The following is a 27,317-nucleotide window of genomic DNA, read 5'->3' on the forward strand; positions in this document are numbered from 1 at the left end:
GGAATACTTCTTGTCGGTGAACACAATCCACCGTGCCATTCGCCGTTGCCGACTAAAACTCTATAGATCAAAAAAGAAGCCATATCTAAACATGATCCAGAAGCGCAGGCATTTTCTCTGGGCCAAGGCTCATTTAAAATGGACTGTGGCAAAGTGGAAAACTGTTCTGTGGTCAGACGAATCAAAATTTGAAGTTCTTTTTGGAAAACCGGGACGCCATGTCATCCGGACTAAAGAGGACAAGGACAACCCAAGTTGTTATCAGCGCTCAGTTCAGAAGCCTGCATCTCTGATGGTATGGGGTTGCATGAGTGCGTGTGGCATGGGCAGCTTACACATCTGGAAAGGCACCATCAATGCTGAAAGGTATATCCAAGTTCTAGAACAACATATGCTCCCATCCAGACGTCGTCTCTTTCAGGGAAGACCTTGCATTTTCCAACATGACAATGCCAGACCACATACTGCATCAATTACAACATCATGGCTGCGTAGAAGAAGGATCCGGGTACTGAAATGGCCAGCCTGCAGCCCAGATCTTTCACCCATAGAAAACATTTGGCGCATCGTAAAGAGGAAGATGTGACAAAGAAGACCTAAGACAGTTGAGCAACTAGAAGCCTGTATTAGACAAGAAAGGGACAACATTCCTATTCCTAAACTTGAGCAACTTGTCTCCTCAGTCCCCAGACGTTTGCAGACTGTTATAAAAAGAAGAGGGGATGCCACACAGTGGTAAACATGGCCTTGTCCCAACTTTTTTGAGATGTGTTGATGCCATGAAATTTAAAATCAACTTGTTTTTCCCTTAAAATGATACATTTTCTCAGTTTAAACATTTGATATGTCATCTATGTTGCATTCTGAATAAAATATTGAAATTTGAAACTTCCACATCATTGCATTCCTTTTTTATTCACAATTTGTACAGTGTCCCAACTTTTTTGGAATCGGGTTTGTATATATATATATAAAGTTAGTCTTATTAAGTAATAATAATAGCCTATATATATATATATATATATATATATATATATATATATATATATCTAAGTAGCCTAATAAAGCAGTCTTCCAAAACATATTTAATGTATTATAGGCTAATTAATCAAAAACAAACAATCAAACAACAACAACAACAACAACAAATTTAAAAGCTAACAAAATATAATTTAATAAATTACAATAATGTATTATAATAATTATAATTTTATAAACTATATTATGTGTAACAAAATACCCTTCATCAGATTTGTTTCCACAATGCATTCACATATATAGGATGTTTTTTTGTTTTAAGTCATCTGACCAACCCACCTAAATAAGTAGGTGAGTTTGTCTGTCAGCGCGTGTCCGAGTCAGTCAGTGGTGTGGTGAGCGCGCCGCCGGTAGTAGGTGTTGTGGAGTTCCCGCGCGTCTCGAGCTGCTGATGTTGACAAACGCTGAAGACGTTTGTGTTGAACTGAAACATCATTCACTTCAGACGGACTCTGTGGAGCTTTTACAAGAACTCACGGACACTTTTACTTCAGAACAGGTAAGAATCCAGTGAATCATGTCTTTTTGAACCGGGGAAAGTGATCGGATCGGTCTCGTGATATATTTGACAGAACTGCGATTGATTTCCATGAAATCTAACGTTAAATCGGTGCGTCATGATCACGATTCGTAAGACTAGCTTTTGGGTAGCACTTTACATAAACATTTACCATGGTAAATATCCGCCGAAAAGTTACTATTGTACTGTGTAGTTCCTAAGAGAACATGCTTAACGTTAGGTGATCTCTTAATAACTTATATGATCTAAAGTAGATTTAACTGTAGTTAGTTACTATGGTGTTTTAGGGTAACTTATGGCTACCATGATAAATAATTATGTATAGTATATGTTCATGAAACCAACACTTTTCACTATTAGCCTACTGTCCTTTTGTAACAACATGTTTCAATGTACAGTATTGTTGAAGTGCAGTAAAAACAATTTACTACCATGTTTTTTTGGACATGTACAATGGTAATGGGTATTCTTTGAATTATCTTGCAGAGTACCACTATACCATGGCATATTCAGTACCTTGGTGTATATCATAATAACATGGTATTAATATCTGATACATCATTGTACTGTGGTATCACTACGGTATCCTTCTTTCGTTAGGGAAGATTGTTGTCTTGATAGATCGCTTGATTTCATATGATAGTTTGTATTTTAGAGTTACACTTTAACTTTACAAAATGCTGAAGTCTGCAATTTCAGTCAGACTCCGTACATCAAAAATAATGGCTGTTTTCAAACAAGTTTCCCATAAATGTCTTCCATTGGTCAGACAAACAGATAGCCCCACCCCTAACTGGGAAGTTCTTCTAACTTGTGTATTATTTCATAATGTAAAGCTGTTTAAATAATTGTTATTAGAGTCATTTTAGGGTTTCAGGTTTTGGGTGGTCATGGGGACAAAGTTGTAAAGTTGGACATAACATTACTTGGAAAAGTAAGTTAGTAAGTGTTTTTGATTTTAATTATTTGAAGCTGTAAATTTGTGTATCGTTTGTGTCTATACTATTGAAACAGTGACAATTTTAAAGCTGGCATGGACTGGAGTTGTGATTGTCTTTTGTTCTCTATGACGTATACCCGAGTGAAACGGCTTCTCGAACAAGAAAAAATGTAGGGCGGGACTTCATTCTGTCCATTGGAAATTGATTGGATCACTGGTCGTTGTGGTTTGCTATTGCTGCCATCTCATGTGAGTGACAGGTTGCAGTAAGGGAGAGGTTATTGTCCCGTCCTTGCGTCGGTGAACACATCTGAAGAGATGCGAGAAGAAGTTATATTGATTAAAGATTATGTTAAAAACAAATAATGATGTGCACGGATAAATCATTTATAATAAACATTGCAATAGTCTGTAAAAAAAAAAAAAAAAACAAGAATTGTCCATTTTGATTTCATGGTGACTGATCTTCCCCATTCAGTTCCATTTTAAAGTGCCCCTATTATGGATTTTTGAAAATGACCTTTCATGTAGTGTGTAACATAGCTCTAAGTGAATGAAAACATCCTGCAAAGTTTTAAATCTGAAAGTGCACCGTATATAAAGTTATTGTCTCTCAAAAGTAAGAGTCGACTCAGAGTCAATTAAACGAGTCATTTGTAAAACGAATCCCAAGCCGTTTCGTTGTGACGTCACAACGAAACATTAGCATATGTTCCCTGACACCAGGGAAAATTCATTTCTTCAACAATACCACAGCAGTACAATCTTTTGTTGTGTTCCCGTCATTTTACTGACGACTGCTTCTCAAACCTCGGGGAGTTTAACGTAGGATTCACAAAACGCTTGATCTTAAAATATGGATCAATGCCCAGTTTATTTGGACCAGCTTGCTCCTCTGAATCTCAGCCTGTAAGTATGATTAATAATTGATGTTTATATTTTCTAGCGATAGTTCAAAATTCGTAGTTTTGTATGTTGTGTTGTGTAACGTACACCAGTCTGTCTCCTGCTAACCGGCTAACTCACGTTTCTGTAGTTATTCAGATGTGGGTCCAATATTGTCTAAAAATGTGCCGATTAAAGCAGCTTGTCTGTCTTAATACTTGGAGTAATGATCAAGGATGGAGCACAACTTTTTTTTTTAACAAAGTGTAATGCATTATCAGCTATTCACGTTTGTGCTCGGCTAACGTGGGAGTTTACAACATACAAAACACGTCCACATGTTTTTTTTCCTCTGCGTTTTTATTATTACAGTAGAGTGGAGCTCTATCTGTATTGTAATAGGATGTTAAGATGCTAGTCTGTGCTAACTAGTTGAAGTAAACAGTAAACACCCATTGTGATGTCAAACAATGATATAGCCATTTTTTACTTTGTTAATAGTTATGACAAAAAAGTCTGTGTACACATCAGGCCTAAATGTTTATCTTGTGTTAGAGGTTTTCAGCTTCACTTGGCATTCTGATACAGTTCCCACAGGAGCACCTACGTGAAGTGACGCTGCTATCACGTCTTATAAATAACTAAGGTGACACTTACCATATAGAAATGTCGTACTCCAGTCGTAATTGTGAACCAGTTTCTGGTTGATCGACTACTTCAGACATTTCATCAGGCTCAGGCTCAAATTGATACGGTAAAATCGATGCTATCTTTTCTGTCCATACATTGTACACAATGTCTTGCGAATTGATAGCTGTCATTCAGTTAGCAATGGGCGCACAGTAGACCAATCACAAAATGATTGGGCCATCTGACCAATCAGAGCAGTGTAGGCTCACAGAAAGGAGGAGTTTAGAGAGACTGATTCTCTGAACTGCTCCAAACGAGTCATTTACAAAAGATTGAAAACTCAGGTGAAATTAAATGTATATTATGAGAAAAAGAAAGTGTTTTTTGACCTTGCATGCATTTAAACCTGTTGTAGGAGACTCCCAAAACAATATTAGGAACCTTAAAAAAGGCATAATATGGGCACTTTAAGTGCCTCACTGTAACCCAGATTTTTGCTTTATTTTCTTAAGAAAAGAAGGGACAATTGTAAATTTATTTTCGTGGTGGTAATCAACATTAGGCCACAAATGCTGTCAGTTGAGCCCATCTTGTACTGAAACCAGAATATTCCTTTAACAAACTGGATTGGTTTGCACTACTGATTTTGTCATGATATATTGTGTCCGGGACACGTCTGGTGGGAATATGATACAGAGACAGAAACTTTTAACTGCTCTGATAAGGAGTTAACTCACACTATCTTGATAGCCTCTACTCTTTTAGCACTTAGAGAGTAATCCCAACAGGAGCAACTTTCTCTAGGGATAATAGTGGAATTGGACTGTGTCTATTAGACCACTTGATTTTTGACTTTTATGAACCATCTTTTCCATGAACACAAGAAACAAGTGTTGACTCAAGCACAGTTCACACTATGTCATCGTTGTTTAGCACAGTGAATATAGCTTGATTTGACTGTGTTGCATATAAGTTGCTGTTTGTTTTCACGATTGTTTAATTGTAAAACATCTTAAACAATCACCTTTAGTATTGATCAAACTATAGATATCAGTGTTTCCCATAGGATTTTGTGAGACTGTCACGCCCCCCACCTTGTTCGAAAATTTTGTACATTTTAAAGTTAAATTCAATAATCTGGTGCACTTTGAGATTCAAAATTAAGAGCTCCAACCCATGTTCAGTGTGCAAATTGAACAAAGAAAAAAGTCAATGAATTGACTTGCACCTGAACTTTAAAGGGGACTCAAACCTCTTTTTAGTTGTGATATAGTGTTTCAGTCTATATTACATTACATTACATTATTGCATTCACACTGGTGTTTTAGGAAGCCCAAAAATTAGAATATAATAATAATAATAATAATATTTTTTATTATGACAGTAATAGCCATATATTGTAAAATAAATGCACTGTAAAATAAATGAAAATTAATATTTCATAAAAATATTATTTTATTTTACGCTGCAGTAGGAAAATTACAATACTTTTGTCCTAATCTCTACACTTGCAAGAGATAAACCCTTGGGCTTTTATTTTGATGGAAACTGCAGTTGAACTTTTATTTTGGCAGAAAACGGAGCTGTTCTGAGACGCGGAAAACACTGGATAAAAGTGTGCACTTCGCTTTGAAACATGCAGCGCAAACAGACTATATGTAATTAAATCATAGTCTTTTGCGATTTGGTAAGGGCACAAAGCCATATCGCACTTTCGATTTTAGTTCGTTTGACAGATGCTTTGCCAAAGCAATGGGTCAAACAAAACAACGAGACGGTTAGAGACCTTTTATGTTATTATGAGAAGTTAAAATATTTTCGGTTCATTATGATATTGGTGGCACAGATTTGACTATGGCGGGCCGCCACAGTCTAGGTAATTAATGGGAAACACTTGAGGTGTATTGGTTTGAGAAATGTGAGAGTGATTTATTAATGACATACTAGACTTTTAATCGTTCTTAGCCCTATAATCTGATCACACTCTGATCAGACGTGTTTTCAGAGGGGCATTCACATAGGACGTGTTCTAGTTCATAAAAGTGTTGTTTTAGTATTATTTATATATTTTTATAGTATTTTTTTTTTTTTTTTTTTTTTTTTTTTCAGTTTTAGTAATTTTAGTACTTCATAAATACTAATTTATTTCAGTTAGTTGCCAAGGCAGCATTTTTAATTTCTATTTTAAGTTATCTAATATTTATATATATATTTTTCAGCTTTATTTTAATTATGGGAAAGCATTTTACCACAGTATCATCTCCGTTGTGTGTGATATCAAAACAAATTCACTGATATGACTGTAGGTCCAATGTCATGGATGAAGAGACAGACCTGAAACTATGTGAGCTTTCACACACATACACAGGCACTAATCAAGTCCAGCTGTGTGTCAGTGTGTTATGTGGAGTTCACGTTGGAGAGTGTGTGACCATATGGCATAAAGCGTCCAATTCTTACCTCACCCCCCACCTTTCGTCATGGGACTAGGCAGGAAAGACTCAACGACCAGCCAGAGTCGAACAGCAGATGTGAGTGTGTGTATGAGAGAGAAAGATGGAATGTGTGAGTAGCAGTACACCCCAACTACAGTGCAAACGCACAAATTTGACAAAACTAGAACTCTTAAAGTCGAACTGAATTCAAAAGTGAGCCTAATTATTTTTATTAATGCATGTTACTGGTCTTATTGTGAATGATTCATTGGTGCACATACTTTTGATTTGTTTTTTGACATTGTAATTTTTAATCAAAACGTCATAACTTGCTCTTCCCGTGATACAACTCTAGACATCTATGACATATTCAAGGCTGTGCTGCAGTTAGACCAATCGCATTCAGATCTGCCTCCGTTCTATTATACAACTCTCACTTTTCACAATCCAATCACAAATCGATAAGTTCGATAAGCAGTGTTCTTATTTATGCTATTATACTATTTATTAAACATTTGAATTAGCTTTTATTTTTATATTTTCAGTTTTCATAATAATTTTAGTTTGTGCTTTTGTCATTTTTATTATATATATATATATATATATATATATAATTTTTTTTTTATATTTCTATCTAGCTTTAATTAATTAATTAATTAATTAACTTAAGCCTATTTATTTCACTTAGTTGCCAAATCAACATTTCTGATTTTCAATTAGTTTTTCAAATTCAATTGGGTGTTTACATAACACCATTTTCAACTAAAAACAGAAAACTTTTTATGCATTTTAGTCGTTCATTACACTTTCATTATCATTTCCGTGTAAACTACAAAAACTTGAATTTGTGAAAACTGATGTCATGCGCATGTGTATTACCTATTCAGTCTATAGGCATGTAGTGTTTCTTTACAAAGTGACATCGCCAACTACTGGCCTGGCAGCAGAATGCAACATTTTTAGTTGTTTTCGCGGATCTTTGTGAACGGGGATCATTTTGACAGTGTTGTCGTCTGTACATTGAAACAAAAACGCAAAGGAAAAACTTTTCCATTTTTTGTACATCGTTGTTGTGTAAACGTAAGTTTATCATTTAATATTTACGTTTTATTTTAGCTTTATCTCAGTTAACAAAAATGATTTTTAATATTGTTAACAAAAACTAACAACACTGTCGATAAGCCATTTCACTTGGAAAAATATACAGTCAATATGGGTGCAACTTTGCAAGCATGCAAAGTCGACAAAACTACAAAAAATTACTTTTAGTAATTTTGTTATGTGCTTTTGTCATTTTTATATTAGTTTTTGGGGTTTTAATATTTCTATATAGCTTTAATTTATTTTATTTCATTTTCGTTTAGTCTAAAAATAGTTTCGTTTAGTATAAGTTTTTCATATAATATTTATTATATTTTGTTTTATTTCAATTACCGAAAATGATTTTTAGTTTTGGTTAATAATAACAACACTGCAAAGCTGTCTGAAGTGCAAGCGTGCAAAGGTGTCATAACTCAAATGTGTCTGTTTGAATCAACAGAGCTGTCTACACTGCAAGTGTGCCAAATCATAAAAAAAAAAAAAAAAAAAAAAAAAAAAAATTGGAACACTCTTGTTATAATCAACAAAGCTCACTGTCTAAACTGCCAGTGTGCAAAGTCAACAAAACTAGCATGCACTGTGTTTGTGTGTTTCTAGCTATTTAGATTTTCTTCAAATTTTTTTTTTTGGGTTTAGCATGTTAATATGACTAGCAAAATGTAACACAGACATGCTGTGTGTGTATATAAGTGTGGTTGTTTATATATGTGTGTGTGTGTGTGACTCAAAGGGAGTCTCTGTTTGAGCTCTATTAATCTCAACCTCGCCCTGACACTACTGCTCACATTAACACACATTGTATGTAGGGTAAGTGTCACATGAGGATTTGGGCATATTTGATTGTGTGTTTTCTCTTCACAGGTGATCTGCATTCTGATTGGCTGCAGGCTGGTTATGGAGCGTCCTTATATTAGAAAGGTGAGGAGTATTGATTCTCCAGGTGTATTATGAATCATGAGGCCTAAAGATACAGTTGCAATATTAGCATTTTGAAAAATAATGGCATGGATTAGCCCAGTGATTCTCAACCAGGCTGCCGGTGTCTATAAGGGGACCTCAAGTTGACTTGATTTGTTAAAGACAAAAGCTTTGAAATAAGTAAAAACAGCTAAAAATCAAGATACGTCTTATTTTTCATCTTCTTAATAACTGTCTTTTTCTTTGAAGAACCTGGGTTCCCATGATCTTATAAAACCTGGATATATATTTATATTTATTTATATTTATTTATGTAAGTGTGATTTACAGATCTGGAAAAGTCATGAAAATTAATAAAATCTTAAAATGCCATGGACATGAACATGTTTGCTCGCTTCGGATTGGAATCTCACTTAAGATGGCGGAATACCCTGTGAAGTCCACTGCGCAGTCCACTTACAGTCGAATGGAACACACCTCATGTTTCAAGATCAAAGCATCAGCAGGAAGTGAATCATTACACCCCTAGTAATATGTAATTAAAAAATATTTGTAAAAATCCTTGTTCTTAATCCTTAGCCAGCAAATTATAAACTACTGGATAATGTCAAATTTATACTGAATTTATTTACTCACCCTTATGTCGTTCCATGGCGTTCAGTTTGCTCCCTCTAATCTCATTGTTGTCTATGAGATACGATTGAGATTTAGTAATGAGATCTCATTTGTGATTTTCTTTCCTACGGGATCAGCCGTTGTTCTGTAGGCCCCAGTAGCTCTCTTGAAACCCACTTGATGAAGCTACAGATTTAAAGCATTTGAGAACTTGAGATCTCCAATCTGGAGTTTAGCGAGTCTATAAAGGCTTCAGGTTCAACTGAGTGATTTATCATACAGGAAATAATGTTATCACGGCACATTCCTCAGGTAATATACGATCACACACACCTCCCATTGACCCAGGTGTGTGTGTGTGTATAAGCGAGTGACAGAGAGATCGCTGGTGTCTGCAGGGCTGATATTATCACTTGCTGAAAAGAGATATAGATCAAGAGGAAATTGAGCCATTTAAATCCCAGGAGCGCTTTATGATTAATGGCTGTCAGGTATTATACTGTCTCTCTGAAAAGATTTGGCAACCAGCCGAATAAAACACCACACACACTCATAAAATCAGTCATTTTTCCATTGTCCAAAAGCCAAATACCCTCTGCAATCCACCCACTACAGGTGGGCGGTATGTCCCAAATCTTATATCATGCTATGAGTAATTTTTTATGACGGTAGCAGTCTATATCAGTTTTTTTAAGTGGAAAAAGTGGTTTATATTTTGTAACCATGTGGTAATATCTATTTCTGTATACGAAAATGAGGTTTCATTCTGGTAGAAATGAAACCTTTGGCTACTTGATTATTTTCTCTTGATTTAAAAGTAAATGAAAAGATGATTATTCATATAATTATATAACACAACTAAATAGTGAAATATTATACTGTAAAATAGATAGTCCTAATGCTACATTTTGATTGAATCAGTCATGTTTGAGGTTATGTGATCCTTATATGCAGAATAAATCAGAATGACACATTTCTACCGTTGTGCGTAATGTACCGTAAAACCACTCATCCCTACGACCCACAAACCTATTTTCTCTCTTTGAGGAGAAAGATAAAAGAAAAAAAAAGAAAATCTAGAAATGACTAGCTTTACAGAAGCACTTCATGATTGTGAGATTCGTACTAAAATCAATAAATAATATAAATATTTAAATATGTATTTATATTTAGTTTAAGGGTGTGGATAAGGTTTTTTTTTTTTTTTTTTTTCTATTCATCTGTTAAAAAAAAAAAGTATAACAGTTTGCACAAAAATATGAAGCAGCACAACTGTTTTCAACATTGATAATAATAATAAATGTTTCTTGAGTATCAAATCAGCATATTAGAATGATTTCTGAAGGATCATTTGGCTTTTGGACAATGGTGCAGCCTTGGCACCCTAGCATCATGAGTTTAGCACAGGCAAGCACCATTCACATTTGCTGCAGAAACTGTAATCTAGTTATCACATGAGACATTACACAGATGCCCTGCTGTGCTCTTATATGTTCGTGATTGGTTATAAAGATTGATTTAGCACCTTTCCGGTATGCCACACCCCCCACTCCAGTGCTCAGGTCTGTTAAAGTGCTTATGCTAGTTGAGTTTCATTACTTCCTGTCTCAGGGGCTGGACTGGTGATCAATGCTGTATGTGTATGTCTGACACTACTCACATATGCACTTATGAAGTTATAGAGTGCTGACGGATAACCCTCACATAACCCATTTAACCTGCATCCCCGAGATGCAGTATACATCATTTTCACGTTCACATAAACTCACCCGCTCTCTTGTGTGTCATGCAGGGAGACTAATGGCGCTGCCTCCATCTGATATAGTTTCAGCATCTATTCATTCATTTTGTTCTCTTTAAAGTGTGGCGTGATTGTGAGGGGGAATGGTAAAATGCAGGTAAAAACCCATGTGAGAGGAAGAGGCAGTGCCTCCTTAGCACTGTGATTGGCTGATCATCTTTTAAATGCAATAATGCCCACCTATCATGCTCATAACTGGTCAGAAATTGGCCTGAATGGGTCAAAACTGGTGGAAATGGACAAGTTAAGCAGTGTTGCCAATTGAGTTTATATCTCACAATTCTGACTTTATATCTCGCAATTCTGAGATGTAAACTCGCAATTCTGAGAAAAAAGTCAGAATTGTGAGAATAAGGCCATGTGTCTACCAAAGCATTTTTATCCAGCTAAAAATGCTAGACGCTCTGCTTAAAATGCCTATCTGTGAGCGCTTGAGAGTGCTTCAGCAGCGATTTCACAGATAATTTGTTTGACTAAAAATGTCGACACAATGTAGAGTACTTGGTATGTATGTTCAGAGACCAGAAATATTAATTTCTCATCCATTTTGTTCCGTTCTCTGCTTGTTGATGTTGTCGTACAGCAAGAATGTTGTGACAGTTGGTCGGTGTTGTATTTGTCCTGCCTCTCCTCCACTCTTATTGGACGGCTGGCTAAAAAGTGACAGTGATAATTTTACTAAAAGTTGAACATTCTTCAACTCGAAGCAACCGGTAAAAAATGCTGGGCGCTCAGCGCTTCAGCATGAAAAGACGCTCAACGCCTCGTTATGGTCCTGCCATTTAAAAAACGCGGTGCTCCCTTTGAAAACTATTGGAAAACTACGCTAGCTGCTGGTAAAAATGCTTTGGTGAACACACAGCCTAAAAGTCGCAATGATCTTTTTAATTTGCTTCATTCCTTGGCGAAAACAAATTCTGTACAGTAAGCATTTGGCCTCATTCACTTCAATTGTAAGGGTCTCACTGATTTTTGCTTTTTTCTAACATTTTTGTGGTAATCAACACTGAACTCTGAATATTCTTTAATACTGGTATAAAAATAAGGGCAAAGTCTTATTTGCTGTCATTAAGTATTAAAATAGCAAAATTCTATATGTTAGAGAGCGTACAAACCGAGATGCTTTTCTGATTGGCTGCTTTAGCATTTTTGATTTCTTTTGCTGATTGATGTTTTATTGGGCTATTCTATAGCTTGTTTCCACCACTAAATAAAAAAATAAAAAAGGTAATTGCGACTTTTTGTCTCAGAATTCTGCCTTTTTTCTCAGAATTGCAAGATTTAAACTGGCAATTGCGTGTTATAAAGTCAAAATTGTGAGATATAAAGTCTTAATTCTGACTTTTTTCTCGCATTTGTGAGTTTTTATCACGCAGTTCTGACTATAACTCACAATTCAGACTTTTTTTCTCAGAATTGCGGGATATAAATTCACAATTGTGAGTTATAAAGTCAGAATTGCAAGATATAACCTTTTGCGGGTTTATATCTCGCAATTCTGACGTTTTTTCTCAGAATGGCGAGATATAAACTCACAATTGTGAGGAAAAAAAAGTCACAATTACCTTTTTTATTTAAGTAAGCTTCCATACTCTTCAGATATCACCATAGATAAACTCATATCAGTGTACTAGTTTGTAACGTGTAATAGGCTGATATATTAGTGGTGTTGTGAAGCTTTGCTGATGGCTGCTATTGTTCTGGAGTATCTACTTGAACAATAGCAGCTTTCAACAGAGCCAATGTTGTTCTGTGTGTGTTAAAGCTCAGCGTGAAAGAAGAGATGTGAGTATAATCCTTCAGTGACTCGCGCTGAAATAGAGATGTCTGCAAGACACACACACACACACACACACACACACTTAGGGACTTCTGAGGGAATCCTTGGAGTTTCCGCTGCTAAGGATTAGAGCGCGTCATCAGACGGATTCTGAGTCTGACTGAGGCGCTATCAGATTCACCTCGCTCTCAGGAAGGTTTATCTGGAGATGTGGTTTTGTGGTAAACCGTCGGGAGCTGTTGAGCTGTCTTACGGTTTGGACAGGTTCACTGTGATTTTGTTTTCCGTGCCAGACGTTCTTCTCAATGAGGGTCTTTGTGCCGTGCTGCTAATTTTAGCTCCGGAATATTTTACCCAACTGCCAAACTGGACGGCCGTAAAAGCCAATGCACTGTGAAGTCTTTCCCCTGTGGTGCAGCACAACTCTGTATGTGTGTGTGTGTGTGTGTTGTCCTGACTGTATAGTTTGTGTGTTTTTCCCCCTTTCCTCTAGAGTATTAACAAACACATCTAGTTCTGTGCTGTGTATTTTTTGCGATTAAACTTGGCGGATGATAAAATAGGCCAAAAAATTCTTGAGACCATGTTGCAAGTGTGCAATATGTGGCTGATTTGATGAACTATCCAAAGCAGAAAACTTGATTCCTACAGGTTGGTTCATTTGTTGAGTCATTCAGGTTAATGAGCAGAGAATTATGGGTAATTGCACCTGTCTAAGGCACTCACCACTAAAAAGCATCAGAAAATGACATGAATCTATAGTTTTCAGTCAGTTCAGAACTGCATTACAGGCTTGTCAGTTTTTTATCTCAATGAAGAAAAACAAAAATATGTGAACGAAATGAAAGTTTTGGGCACCTGTGATCCATATCCAGCACCTGCTGCAGTATTTCAATCACTGAAAACAGCGAGACGTTTTTTCCCCTAACGTGAAAAACACTTAAAGTGCCTTAAACAGTGATATTGAAAGACCAAACCCAGTACAAACCTTATTGATGATGAATATACAGTCGAGATGAGCCCAGAATATGAACTCAATGTGTTAAATGGTTAAGTGTTTTTAGGGCCCGAGCACCGATTGTGTGAGGACCCTATTGTAATTGCTCAGTCAATTCTTCTTCTTCTCTGAAATGAATTGCATTTTTGAGGGCCTAAACATGCTCAAAAACTCATGAAACTTTGCACACGCATCAGAAGTAGTGAAAATCTATGTCTGATATGGGTTTCAGAATTAGGTATGGCAAAATGGCTCGATAGCGCCACCTACAAAATTTCAATTAAGCGCCCTTTGCACTACGTTTCACGTACGAGTATGAAATTTGGTAGACACATGTAACAGCCCAATACCTACAAAAAAGTCCCGGGGTGCAAAATCTGAAAACCCAACAGGAAGTGAGATATTTTGGATTTTCTCTGCAAAAACTGCAAAAATTTTGCCATTTCCAGACGTTGTACTTTAACAAACTCCTCCTAGAGATTTTATCAGATCAACATCATATTTGGTCAGTCTAATCCAAAGGCCTTTGCAACGTTAAATTGCGAAGATCTAGAGTTTTCGGTGAAGGACGTGTCCGTGGTGGCCTGACAAAATTCAAAGCTTTGCCATGAAACAGGAAGTTGTTGTAACTCGGGCATATGTCCGATCTGCCCCAAACTTCACATATTTTATTAGAGTCCTGGCCTGAAGACATTTACATGCCAATATTCATACAGTCACACTGTGATTAACTACTCATAGACATTTAATCAGATCAACATCATATTTGGTCAATCTAATCCTAAGGCCTTAGCGATGTTAAATTGCGAAGATCTTGAGTTTTCATTTGAAGGGTGTGTCCATGGCGGCCTGACAAATCTGATGTTTCACCATGAAGGAGGAAGCTGTTGTAACTCAGGCATACAGTGTCCGATCTGCCCCAAACTTCACATGTTTGATAAGAGTCCTGGCCTGAAGACATCTACATGCCAATATAAATAAAGTGTATACTGAATTTGGTCTTTTAATATCACATTATTACTTCATTAGTACTTTGTACAAACCTGGTAAAAATCACTGGCAGGCAATGGAGGAAAGCCTTGTCCTGCCCTCCAGGTGGGTGTTCCTATAAGTGTGTGACATCATGTGAAAACTATGAATTAAAGTGAAATGAAATAAAGTGTAACCGATATTTTTAAGTTTAAGATGTCCAAAATCTTTATGGGCCCACATTAGGGCTGCACAATTATTCGAATTTCTAATCGCGATTACGATTACAGATGCCACGATTACAGATGCCCCCCCCCCAAAAAAACAAAAAAAACAAATAAACATTTTATATATGTGAATTGAAGGTGAATGTGAATTAAAATATATATACAGTATCTCACAAAAGTGAGACACCCCTCACATTTCAGCAAAGATTTTAGTATATCTTCTCAAGGGACAACACTATAGAAATGAAACTTAGATATATTTTAGAATAGTCAATTTGCTGCTAGTATAGCAGTACAGATTTACTGTCCTCTGAAAATAACTCAACATACAGCCATTATTGTCTAAATAGCTGGCAACAAAAGTGAGTACACCCTAAGTGATAACAGCTCTATGTCTTTTAACCATGCAAAGCCACGTGTCCTATTCATCATGTTCATGTTTTTGTCTGCTTAACAGGATCATACAAATGTGTGGATCTTGTATTAGAGCAGTTAAAATTTGGTGCTTTGAGTACAATTCTCTGATCATACTGATCACTGGATGTTCAACATGGCACCTCATGGCAAAGAACTCTCTGAGGATTTGAGAATTAGAATTGTTGCTCTCCACAAAGATGGCCTAGGCTATAAGAAGATTGGTAACACCATGAAACTGAGTTACAGCACAGTGGCCAGGGTCATACAGAGGTTTTCCAAGACGGGTTCCACTCGGAACGGCTAAAGTCCTCGCAGGGGTTGGGGTCATCTCTTCACAGGTGTTGGTCATCTGAAGTCTTCATAAGAGGCTGGATCCAAGCCGAAGCTGATGTACTCTAGTGACCTCGGGACGGGCATCCTGAGATACAACAGAAAAGCAAATGGAGAATAATTTTATATATATATATATATATATATATATATATATATATATATATATATATATATATATATATATATATATATATATATATATATGTATATATATATATATATGTATATATATATATATATGTAATTATTCTGCATGCTTAAGAAGTATGTTTAGAGCATGTTACGTTGTGAAAGGCGAATCACAACCACTTCAGAGTGTAAAAGGTCTAACCCAGCACAGAAGGAACTACCAGTGAATTAAGTGTACACTGATTGGTCAAACTGATTGGTCGAACGCACGTGAAACACCAGCACCCACCATTTTTAAAAAGCCGTGTACACAGCCTATATATTTACTCCACAAACTAACTCTAGAAAACATGAAAAACGGTGATAGATGGTCCTCTCAACCTTACGCTAAGGAGAAAATCCAGTGTGACTTTGAGCAGACCAAGCGAAACATGATTATGTATTTCTGCTCAGCTAGTGACACTGGGCATCAGCCACACGGCAAAGCTACTGGCGGTGAAAATGCAACCAGGAAAATGGCCCTAGGGGAACATCAGTTCTCGAGGAACCACCCTGGTGGCTAGTTTCTATAACTAAGTTCCTAGAACAACCCGGTGCGAAAGCCCCAATTATTATACCATGCATATGTTTACTTTTTTTTTTATTTAAAGAAGAAACCAAACCAATGTACAGTTGACATTTGAGGCTTAATGCTATAGAAAAGCAATAAAAAAAAATTCAGGAAGAGTGGTTTCAACTCTTGGTTTACAATGGTTTACAGCTATTCAAAACATCATTCAATGTAAATTGTGATAATTGTAATTAATAATCGCATATACAATTTTAAGGGAATAATTGACAATTATGATTTTTGTCATAACCGTGCAGCCCTAGCCCACATATAAACTGATTCAGCTTTCACTGATAAACGGCAGTAAATTCAGTGTGTGTGTGTGTGAGGCAGAGAGAGCCGTGAATGTACAAAAATATTTGTTTTTGCCATACACGTTGTAGCCCAGATTGAATTAGAGCTAATGTCTGTAACTCATTTAAACACATCCCCCGCCCCTTCTCTCTCTCTCTCTCAGTATAAAAGGCTTTTCTTTCACAGATTCGATTACATTGACTGACTTGTGACTGGTGCTGATGTGGTTGTGTCTGAAGTCTTGTGTTTCACATTAGATGTTTTCTTTATCTGATTGGTGGAAACATGCTGTGACATGACATCAGAAATCAGCAGCATCAGGCAGCTAATAATCAGCCAATAACCCTTTAACAGTTTTGTCAACCGATTGGTTCGCCATAGTTTGGTAGCAGACACCCCCACAATGTCACTTTATTTTCCAAATATTCAAGTATTTCTTTAACATAAAACATTTATAGGAATGAATAAAAGTTTATTATTAAACAATGAAAAAATCGAAAACTTTTATGAGATCATATCACACATATTTAGTGGATTTTAAGAAATGTAAAATATATATTTTTTTGGTAACACTTTACAATAAGGTTCTTTAGTTAACATTAGTTAACTCCATTAGTTAACATGAACTAATAATGAACTGCACTTATACAGTATTTATTCATCTTTGTTAATGGTAATCTCAACATTTACTAATACATTATTAAAATCTTGTTAACATTAGTTAATGCACTGTGAACTAACATGAACAAACAATGAACAACTGTATTTTCATTAACTAACGTTAACGAAGATTAGTAAATACAGTAACAAATGTATTGCTCATGGTTAGTACATGTTAGTTAATACATTACTAACTAATGAACCTTATTGTAAAGTGTTACCTTTTTTTGTATAGGTTTTACTTATTTAAAAAAAAGATTTTATATTAAAAACCAAATGTTTTCACCATTATGAATTCATTGTGTCAATGTGTCATTTAAAAAAAAAAAAAAAAATTTTTTTTACTTAAATAGGAAGTAATAATGCTAGGTTTCACTAGATGAGGGTGTTCTGAGGTGATTACTGATTCAAATTAAAAAGAGTCTAAAAGCAAGTGTCATTTATTATTTAAAAAGATATTATGATATTTTGTATCAAAGCAGGTATCATTTATAAACAAAAAATGGGATATTTTGTGTACATATAATACAATGACATTTTTTTTTGTTTGACTTAAGCTTCCATATACTTTATGGGATCCCATAAGTCATTTGTTCATATTCATGTTGTCATATTTGCTTTGCTTGCCTTTGTAATTGTAAAACAATGGTATTGTTTGTTCCTACAGATTCACAGTGCTGAAGGTTCGATGGTTCGTGGGATCTAATGTATGCGGGACAGCGATACCTGTGCAGGTAAACACAGTCGCACACTCTCAACACAGCTTTACCTTACATATGCGTTCACTGCTGGTCGAGACCCTGCTGTAACCGGTAAAGTTTATACCACTGTAACGTGATCAACGTGGAAGCTTTAGGTATACCATAACCTATATGTGCGCAAACACACTCTGTATTAGCAGAGAGAGTGGCCAGGAGTCTCATATCTGTGGAGAGGAAGAGAGGTCAGAGGTCATGCTCGGGGGGCCCTGAGGTGGTTTTATGTTTCTGGTGAGTGTACAGACAACAGACAGACAACACTACACACATGATACTGCTCTGAATGCCAGTCTGTGGAGGGCAGATAAAGACGGTAGTGTGAACGGGAGAGAGAGGGTCGACTGTGGCGTGATATGAGATCTGCATCTCGTAGTCGGTGACACGGACGCTCTATATTTGGGAGCTGAAGCACGACTGCTGACCCCTAGATCCACTCCACCACCTGCTCACACACACACCAGGGTTGTGTGTCATTGGAAACAGAGCGCAAAAGGCAGGTTCTGGAAGTAAAATCTCATTCATTTCCTTCATCGAGGAAGTGAATTGTAATAAAAATGCTTAAATGGTTCAAGACGGATCTGTTGTGAGCATCTGAGATTGTTAAAGGATTAGTTCACTTCAGAATTAAAATTTCCTGATAATTTACTCACCCCCATGTCATCCAAGATGTTCATGTTTTTTATTTCTTCAGTCGAAAAGAAATTATGTTTTTTGAGGAAAACATTCCAGGATTTTTCTCCATATAGTGGACTTCACTGGGGTTCAACGGGTTGAAGGTCCAAATTTCAGTTTCAGTGCAGCTTCAAAGGGCTCTACATGATCCCAGATGAGGAATAAGGGTCTTATCTTGCGAAACAATCGGTCATTTTCTAAAAAAAAAAAAAAAAAAAAGATATACTTTTTAAGCACAAATGCTCATCTTGCACTGCTCTGTGATGTGCTATGCATTACATAATCACATTGGAAAGGTCACGTGTGACGTAGGCAAAAATACCGATACAGTGTCTACAAAGCGAACATGCAAAGACTAAGTCAAACGGCCTTACAAAAAAAGGTACAACAATGATGTCGGACAATTTTGAAGTTGGAGGAGAAAATGAGATAGAGTTTTTCACCCTACCACAGTACTTCCACCTACATCATGCATGACCTTTCCAATGTGATTACGTAATGCGTGGCACATCGCAGAGCAGTGCAAGACGAGCATTTGTGGTTAAAAAGTATATAAACTTTATATATTTATATATTTTAATACATATATGCTACTTTTCAATCGCTTTTAACAGAGAAATATGCTTTTTTGTTATCAATATGGTAGGTAGTGCATCTTAACCAGCAGGGGCTAACTAGACAAAACTGGATCCCCATGTCTGATGCATATTGTTCTTAAATATGGCAAGAATTTTCCAGAAATGATTTGGGTGCCCTAGTGAAAAAAAAAAAAAAAAAAAATAATAATACTAAAATGTATTTGAAACACATTTATTTTGTGTTAAGTATACTAAAAATACATTTACATATTTATGTGGTAAATAAAAATACCCTGCAATTAAATTGGAACAACTAATTTAGTTTAATACGGAAAGCGGTCTAGATGAAGCTAGATATTTTACTTTATAACTAAATATGTTAAATATGGATATTTTTCTTACACAAACGCATCGCTTCGCTATAGAAGGACTTTATTAACCCCCTGGAGCCATGTGGAGTACGTTTATGATGGATGGATGTACTTTCTTGAGCTTCAAACTCGTTGCCCCCATTCACTGCCATTATAAAGCTTGATATTTATTAATATTATTATTATCATACAATCCTTACTAATAGTGATATTAAAACACATTTAGGCATAATATTAAGAAATGTGCATTGTGCAATAAAGAAATACTTTAAATAAAGTTTAATTATAATTTTATATCAGTAAGTCTTAAGTGATATGTCAATAAATAGGTGAATGGATTTGAAGTATACTTAGTATGAAATAAATGTATTTTAAATAGAATTTGGTATAGTTTTTTTTTACTAGGTGGATTTGGGCCACAGTTTCAAGAAGTGTGCACACATTTTTATCAGTTCGCTGTGAAACACACATCATGTTTACAAATTCCCAGGATGGTACAGCAAAGACTATAGAATAACACAAGACGCGTCACTCGCATTGTTTTGAATGGGAGAAAGTGCAATGCACAATATGGCGGAATAAGTCCCGCCTTCTAAATAAGAGCCAAAACTCTGATTGGTAAAGTCACTGCAGTGGCCGGTTCCTATAGAAACAGTCAGACATGCGCCTCCGAAATGAGACACAAGAGACGCGCACTTTAGGACTGCGCATGTGCATTAGCTTGATCCAGCCTGAAAAATACCGTTTTTTTTTGTCATGATTCGATCGTTTAGAAACAAAAATTATGAGACAGTTATTGTCAGATTTCATTGATTTCAAATATGAAATTTAATCGAAAGCTTGGCAAACAGCTTTGGAGAATTTGATGTTTCCCCATTCACAGAGATAGGAGCTGCACTTGCATGCCCAAGAGGCGCTTCAAAGATGGCCGCTGAGTGAAATGACTTGTTTTAAAGGGATTTTGGTTACAGTGAACGTGTATGAGTTGCATGAAATCTTTGAAGGATAATCACAATTTTGTTTGAAGCATTTAATATCAATTAGATGCCTTTTTTTCCACACCTGTATGTGGTATGATCTATTTAAGATAAACCCACCACTAAATGACATGCAAAGACAAAACAAAGCGGTTGCCGCATTTACATATCGCTCAAACAATCTCTTCCTGTCTAAGTGGGCGGTTTGTGGTCAGACCGAGCTGACTGATATAAAGACACATGCACACTTCAATTCCTCATCCTTTCTCCTCTTGGTCTCTTTACTCTATTCATCTGTCTTTCTTTTCTTCCGGGTGGGATATTGTATGTTTTCACAGGCAGTCGACTTTTTCACAGTGCCCTGACTGACTGATCCTAAGACAGAGGTCGAAGGTCATGTTCAGAGGTCCTGACCTCCAGTGGAATGCCTGTGTGGGGGTTGTTATCAGAGCTTTAAGTAGGATCCATTTGCGTAATTTTTTTTTTGAGACGTGCAGGTGTAAAAACAGTTGAGGTTTTATGTCCAGACTGAAATGTTGTGGAGATGTTTATGCCATTACCTGATTTGCTTCATTTTTTTGTGAATTGGGTGCCTATATGACACCATAAGTGGCTGCAATTAATTCTTAGTGAATTCCCCATTGTTTAACAGCCAATATTAGAGATTTTTTTAATTATCAGTATTGATTTAATTTTAACTTATTTTCTTACATTTTTACATTTAGATTACCTTTGCTGTCATCTAATGCTTACTTAAAGTTAATCTTTAAAACACTAATAATTTAATATTTAAAAAAAAATAAATAATAATAATTATCGGCCATTTTTCAGTTTCTGCCATATCAAGAAATGTATTTTTGGCTTATTTAAAGGTACACTATGTAACTTTTTTTTTGTCCAGAATTTATATAATGAGCGAGTACATCATGAATCCATCTTCCAAACCGTGTTTTGTCTTATACAATACGCCTATAATAAGTCTTTTAATATTCAGACTATTTTAGACCGAGTGGGACGCCAACCGCTGTGGAGTATCCTAGTTCCCTGCATGACTCGTCATATACATACACAGAGAGAAGTAGCTCCGGCTGCAATGTTCTTCCACAAGACGCATGCAGTTTTGTTTAATAACTGCTAGAGCACAAAAAAGTTACATAGTGTTCACCCAAATCACCCAGAATTTTAATATCAGTGCAACTCAACCATACATACCATTTCTGTCATGAACAAAACTTTTCCGGGGTTCGAACCTACAACATTTCTGTTACCATCTTGATCTTTAACCACTATATAAATTTTAAGGTGAATAGGGGCTTCCTTTGACCACTTTTAGCACATTTTCAAATCTCAAACACTTGCCCTTTAAACTCCTGACGATAACGAGGAAAAAAGCAAGAATAGATCAAATAGGGAGTCTAAACAGACACATTTCTGTCTGCGTTCTGTCTTGTCATGTGTAATTGCCATCACTTGATCTTGCCTTTTTGTCTGTTTCTTTCTCTCTCTGTTTAATGTTTTCTGCCCTCTGCAACCCTTTGCTTTTGTATCATTCTTTCTTTTCCTCTAATTGGCACCTCGTTAGGGAATTCTTAATTGGAGGGATGAGCCAGGTGGCAGCGGAGCCACGATGGCCCTCGTTAGTGTGTGAAAATGTGTGTGTGTTTGTCTTTAAGCAGAATAAATGTGGAGCAGCCTGCATGTGCTGATTGTGTTCCATTCACCCATGTTGAACTCTAACACATTCCCCTCACGGCCCACTAACACACGCACACACACTCACTCTGCCTCACTGTCTGTGTGCCGTTGACCATTTCAACTGATCCTAGTCAATAATAAAATGCAAAACAACAAGCATTTAGTGCGCTGAAACACTGTTAGGATAAATTTAGATGATAAACTTTGATTGTTTTCATGGAAAAATAGGAATTCTGTCATTATTTACTCACCGCTTGTTGTGCAAACAATAGTGTCACATGACATCAATATGTGCTTGTTTTTTAATGGCACCCAGTCATTATTTTGGAAATAAAAAAGTTATTTAGTATTTTTAGTCCAATTTTATGTAAAATGTCTTCACATTTTGTAGTTTGTGCATTCAAAACATTAAGCAAGAAGGCATCTAAATTTCCGCCATTAAATAAAAAATGAAAAAGGTAATTACGATTTTCTTTTTAATTTATTTTTTTTATCTCACAATTCTGACTTTTTTTCTCGCAATAGTGAATTTATATCTCACCATTCTGACATTTTTTCTTAGAATTGCATGATGTTAAGTCAGAATTGCTAGTTATAGTCAGAACTGTGAGATATAAACACGCAATTGCGTGTTATAATGTGCAATTGTGAGGAAAAAAGACTGACGTTTTTTTTTCTCAGATTTGCGAGTTTATATCTCACAATTCTGACTTTATAACTTGCATTTGCATGTTATAAAGTCAGAATTGCGAGATATAAATTCGCAATTTTGAGAAGAAGTCATAAGAAGCAATTGCGATTTTATCATGCAATTCTGACTTTATAAGATGTAATAGCGAGTTTATATCATGCAGTTCTGACTTCATAACTTGCAATTGTGAGTTTATATGTCGCAATTCAGAGAAAAAAAGTCAGAATTGTGAGATAAGTCAGAATTGCTACGTTATATCTCGCAATTCTGACTTTATAACTCAAAATTGCTAGTTTAAACCTCGCAATTCTGAGAAAAAAATCAGAATTGTGAGATAAAAAGTCGCCATTACTTTTTTTTTCTTTTTTTTTTTTTTTAGTAGCGGAAACAAGCTTCCATAAGAAGGTCAGGTACATTGCACTGTGGGATACAATATTTCTAGTATCCCTGCCGGAATACTCTGGTTGTGTCCTGTATATGTTGTAGTAGTGAGTATACCATGCTCAGTATGCATTCTGTAAAAAATAGTAGTATGCCATTCCGAACATAGCTTAGATTCAGTTTTGACCAATAAATTAAAAAGAACCAGTTCAAATGAATAATTCGTTCACAAATTGGACGTTACTAGTTGAACTATGTTGCCATGTGTGTTTATAGCTTATTGATAGCTGTGAATTCAGTGGCTCACTGCTAAATAGTGGTCCTGAAAACACTGGTGTATATTGTGTGTGTGATGGTATGTGACCAAACGGATGATCTCAAACAGGTGTGAGGTCGATGAAGCTCTTCAGGTCATTACACTGACCTCTGACCTTTTTCTCTGCAAACCCTGACCTTTGAGGTACTCTCTCGCACACATATACACACAGAAGCTCTGTTCCAAAGCGTAGTGAGCTGCATCAGTGATGTTATACTCTGAAAAGCGTAAAAAAACACCACATAAATATTGAGCAAAATATTGAATTAAATTTGAATTTTAAACCTTTTATTGATACTTTCTGGTATTAAATAAATAAATAAGTGTTAAGTATTTATAATTAACTTTTCTCTCACTTTGTCTGCCAGTGCTTTTCCCAGTGAGCTTGTTGCAATGCATTGCTTTCACTGCAATCCCAGATAAATGCAATGCTTACCTAGGAATTTGACCAAGATATCTTTGAGTACAGCCTTAAAATACGACCTACATAGGCAACTCACTAGGTTTGGGAACATAGCCATTGTCTGAGCAGCTACAGGCTTAAACTGCTTGTGCTTTTATTAGTTTCAGTGTTATTTAGGAGCTCACAGTATTAGAAAGCATGCGTGTGTTGTTCAGACAGCTGAAGGTCTATTTTTTGCTGCTGATTCTTACACCTCCACATTTGGACAATCAACACCTCGCTTTATGTCACACACCACATAATGGCAGCGACAACACACTCACCTCTCCTAATGGCATCAAAACACACACTCACATGAACCAAAAGCTGACAAACGCTCCTTTAACAGACTAACGCATCGCTTCTGTCAGCTGTGAAAACAGGAGCAAACGTTTGGAAGATGAGTTTGTAGTGTGGGCCGGATAACAGATGGAACGGATTGGCGGGTGTTAGTCAGGGTGTCGTTGCCATTATGGCTTTAGTGGGGAATGTGTGTTTGCTGATTTGATGCATTGGATTTGTCATTTAATCATCATAAACAGACATAAAATAAATGAAAACACTGTCGTTCTGCTCAAATCCCTAAGCTACCTCCCTACATTTTAAAGTAACATAAAATTAGTGATGGGGATTCGACTCCAAAAGAGTTGATTCCTCGACTCAGGAGTTGACCCTCGTTGTTGACTCTGTTGCTTTGTCAGAAATCACTCACTTGTTCACTTATTCTCTAATACCTGTAGAGCACAGCAGTTTAGTTAACTATATCAGCAAAGAGTGAACTAAATGAAGCGAGGAATTTGTGAAAATCATTAATACATTACTTTAGTTCTTGTTTGTTTAATTCTGTCATCATATTCAACCACAGCTGTTTTAAGGTGACTTTTACCCATGTAAAATTAGGTATTGGCAACTAGGTAACAACCTTGAGGCTACTCATCATTTCAAGGTAATGTCATTGATAAATTTGACTAATTTGGACAGACATGCCGAAAGTGTGTAGTTTTAATAAGGGGAATTTAAGGTTTTGTGTCGGGGGGTGGGGGAGGGGGAATAAATTTAGTGTGTTATAATGACTGCAATCTTGTATTATTCCTCCTGACCTTGTTTTGATGGTAAATGGAGTCAAGGAGATTCTGTCGACTCCTGTGGTGGGAGTCTGAGTTGACTTTGAAAAGCCTGGAATCGAACACCCCTACATGAAATGGTGTTCAAAAACTATTTGTCCTCTGTTTTATGATGTATTTACAAGTGAAATATGATATTTAACAAAAAAATGTAGGGTGGACTTTGCTTTGGACAATCACGGAAACACCAGTGCTTGAGGGGAAAAATGTTGAATAGTGACACAAAACGTGAAAAATTGGAGTGAAGAAGAGACCGTTTCATTCTTACCTTTTATAGTCCAAAAAAGTCCATTCAGAAAAAACTTGATATGAGAATGCGCAACGCTAGAACTTTTATATAAACAGGTTGTGTCCTCGTCTAATCATTGACACTGACACCACAAATATGCAAAAAAGGTTTTTGGAATGTACAGTGTCAAACGTCAGCATATAAATACCCAGGATTAATTGTTAACCTCTGGTAAATTATGAGCAGTGTATCAAGGTTAGAGGTCGACCGATTTAGGATTTTACCGATAACAATAACTAGGTTGGACCACACTGGCTGATAACCGATTAATCAACTGATAGTTTTTTAAATGGATACTAAATAAAAACAACCATAGCATTGAAATTAGACATATATGTATATTGTATGTATACTCTCACATACAATATACATATGTACTGACGTGTTATTTGCTTTTATTTTATAACAATTGATGATTATCTAAAAAAAAAAAAATATATATATATGTATTTACAGTGAAAAAAAAAAAAGAACTGAAATTGAATGTGTTTCTGATATGTTTATATGTTTAAAACAGCATACTGTTTTGTTGTCTGTTTTAAATCCGCACCTGAAGTGTCCCGCTCACGTCTGATGTGTCAAAACAAACTACACAAGGTGTCGGTGATTTCACCTCTAGAGGCCGCTCTCGTACAGTATAATGACATCGGACCCTTCTCTAGCAATGGACGCAACCCGAAAAAACTATCAGTATGGATTTTTGCTGGAACAATCGGTTATCGGTGGCGATTAATCTGCAAAACCGATCAATCGATAAACCTCTAATTGTAACCCAGGATTCCGTTTACCCGGGGTTTAGAATGACCCAGGGTTAACTATTTCAAGTGTGAAAAGCCCTTCTGAATGATTTAGGAGTGAGTTTGGTTGTCACTCCAGTTGATAACTGAACAAGATACAGAACAAGATAAAGTGTTTAGAAGAAGAGTGACAACCATATTTAACAGGAATGAGTATGTGGCCTATGTAGGAAGAAAACCTGCGTTTTTTTTCTTTTTTCTTTTTTTTTTTTTTTTGCTCCAACTTCATTTGGACTGGGTTTGATATGTGTTAAAGGTCAACCTCATACAAATTGGAAGAAGAGTCAAAGGTCAAAGCTTAAAGATGACCTCCATCACAGCTCGTTGTGTTTGGCAGAAGTCTGTGTATGTGTTTCACAGATTTACTGGTTGATTGGTTATCCAGAAGCCTCAGTAAGAGGAAGCCATGTTCATTTCACCTCTCTTTCTCTTTGTTTTGCTTGTTTATTAGTTTTAGTTAGCTCTCTCTCTCTCCTTTCTTGAACTGTTTGGATTGATCTGATCTGCACAGCCCATTCTGCATTTTTTACTGTAGTACCATTAACTGCAGAAACAATGGTGTTGTGGTGTTTTTGTTGCTCTAGTTTAAATGTTAATCAACCATCAATTTTTATTTGTATTGAGCTGTCAATCAAATCACAAGCATGAAATAGTGGCTGTTTGAAATAGCATACTGTTTACTGTTTACTGTTTACATTACTGCTATGTATACTATTTTTGTAGTATGCACAGTATGCAGACTGTCTGTTTTTGTAGTATGCAGACTGTCCCGGATGATATTTGCCAGAATGTATGGTATAAGTTAGACTGGAATACTGTATCCCACAATGCAATGTACTTAACCTGCCATCTTTAATAGAATTCTTAACACCTTAACTCGTTATATATGATCAGGCTGCCAAAAGTTAAAGACACACTCTAAAAAAT

At 36.1% G+C, this 27,317-nt stretch overlaps 1 protein-coding gene across 3 annotated transcripts in view; it reads left to right on the top strand.

Moving 5' to 3' along the window:
* The first annotated feature begins 1,363 nt into the window (after positions 1-1,363).
* bmpr1ba (bone morphogenetic protein receptor, type IBa) overlaps positions 1,364-27,317 on the top strand; it is a 57,503-nt gene continuing 31,549 nt past the window's right edge. For 2 of the 3 annotated variants that reach the window (XR_007930255.1, XM_051894015.1), the window contains exons 1-3: positions 1,364-1,537; positions 8,411-8,467; positions 17,967-18,033. The gene's annotated coding sequence lies outside the window, so the exon portion shown is untranslated. Of the gene's footprint in view, positions 1,538-8,410; positions 8,468-17,966; positions 18,034-18,197; positions 18,289-27,317 lie in introns of all 3 variants that reach the window. The other variant, XM_051894017.1, reaches the window with a different exon arrangement.

This window comes from Ctenopharyngodon idella, chromosome 5, assembly GCF_019924925.1.
Source record: "Ctenopharyngodon idella isolate HZGC_01 chromosome 5, HZGC01, whole genome shotgun sequence".
Classification (NCBI taxonomy): Eukaryota; Metazoa; Chordata; class Actinopteri; order Cypriniformes; family Xenocyprididae; genus Ctenopharyngodon; species Ctenopharyngodon idella.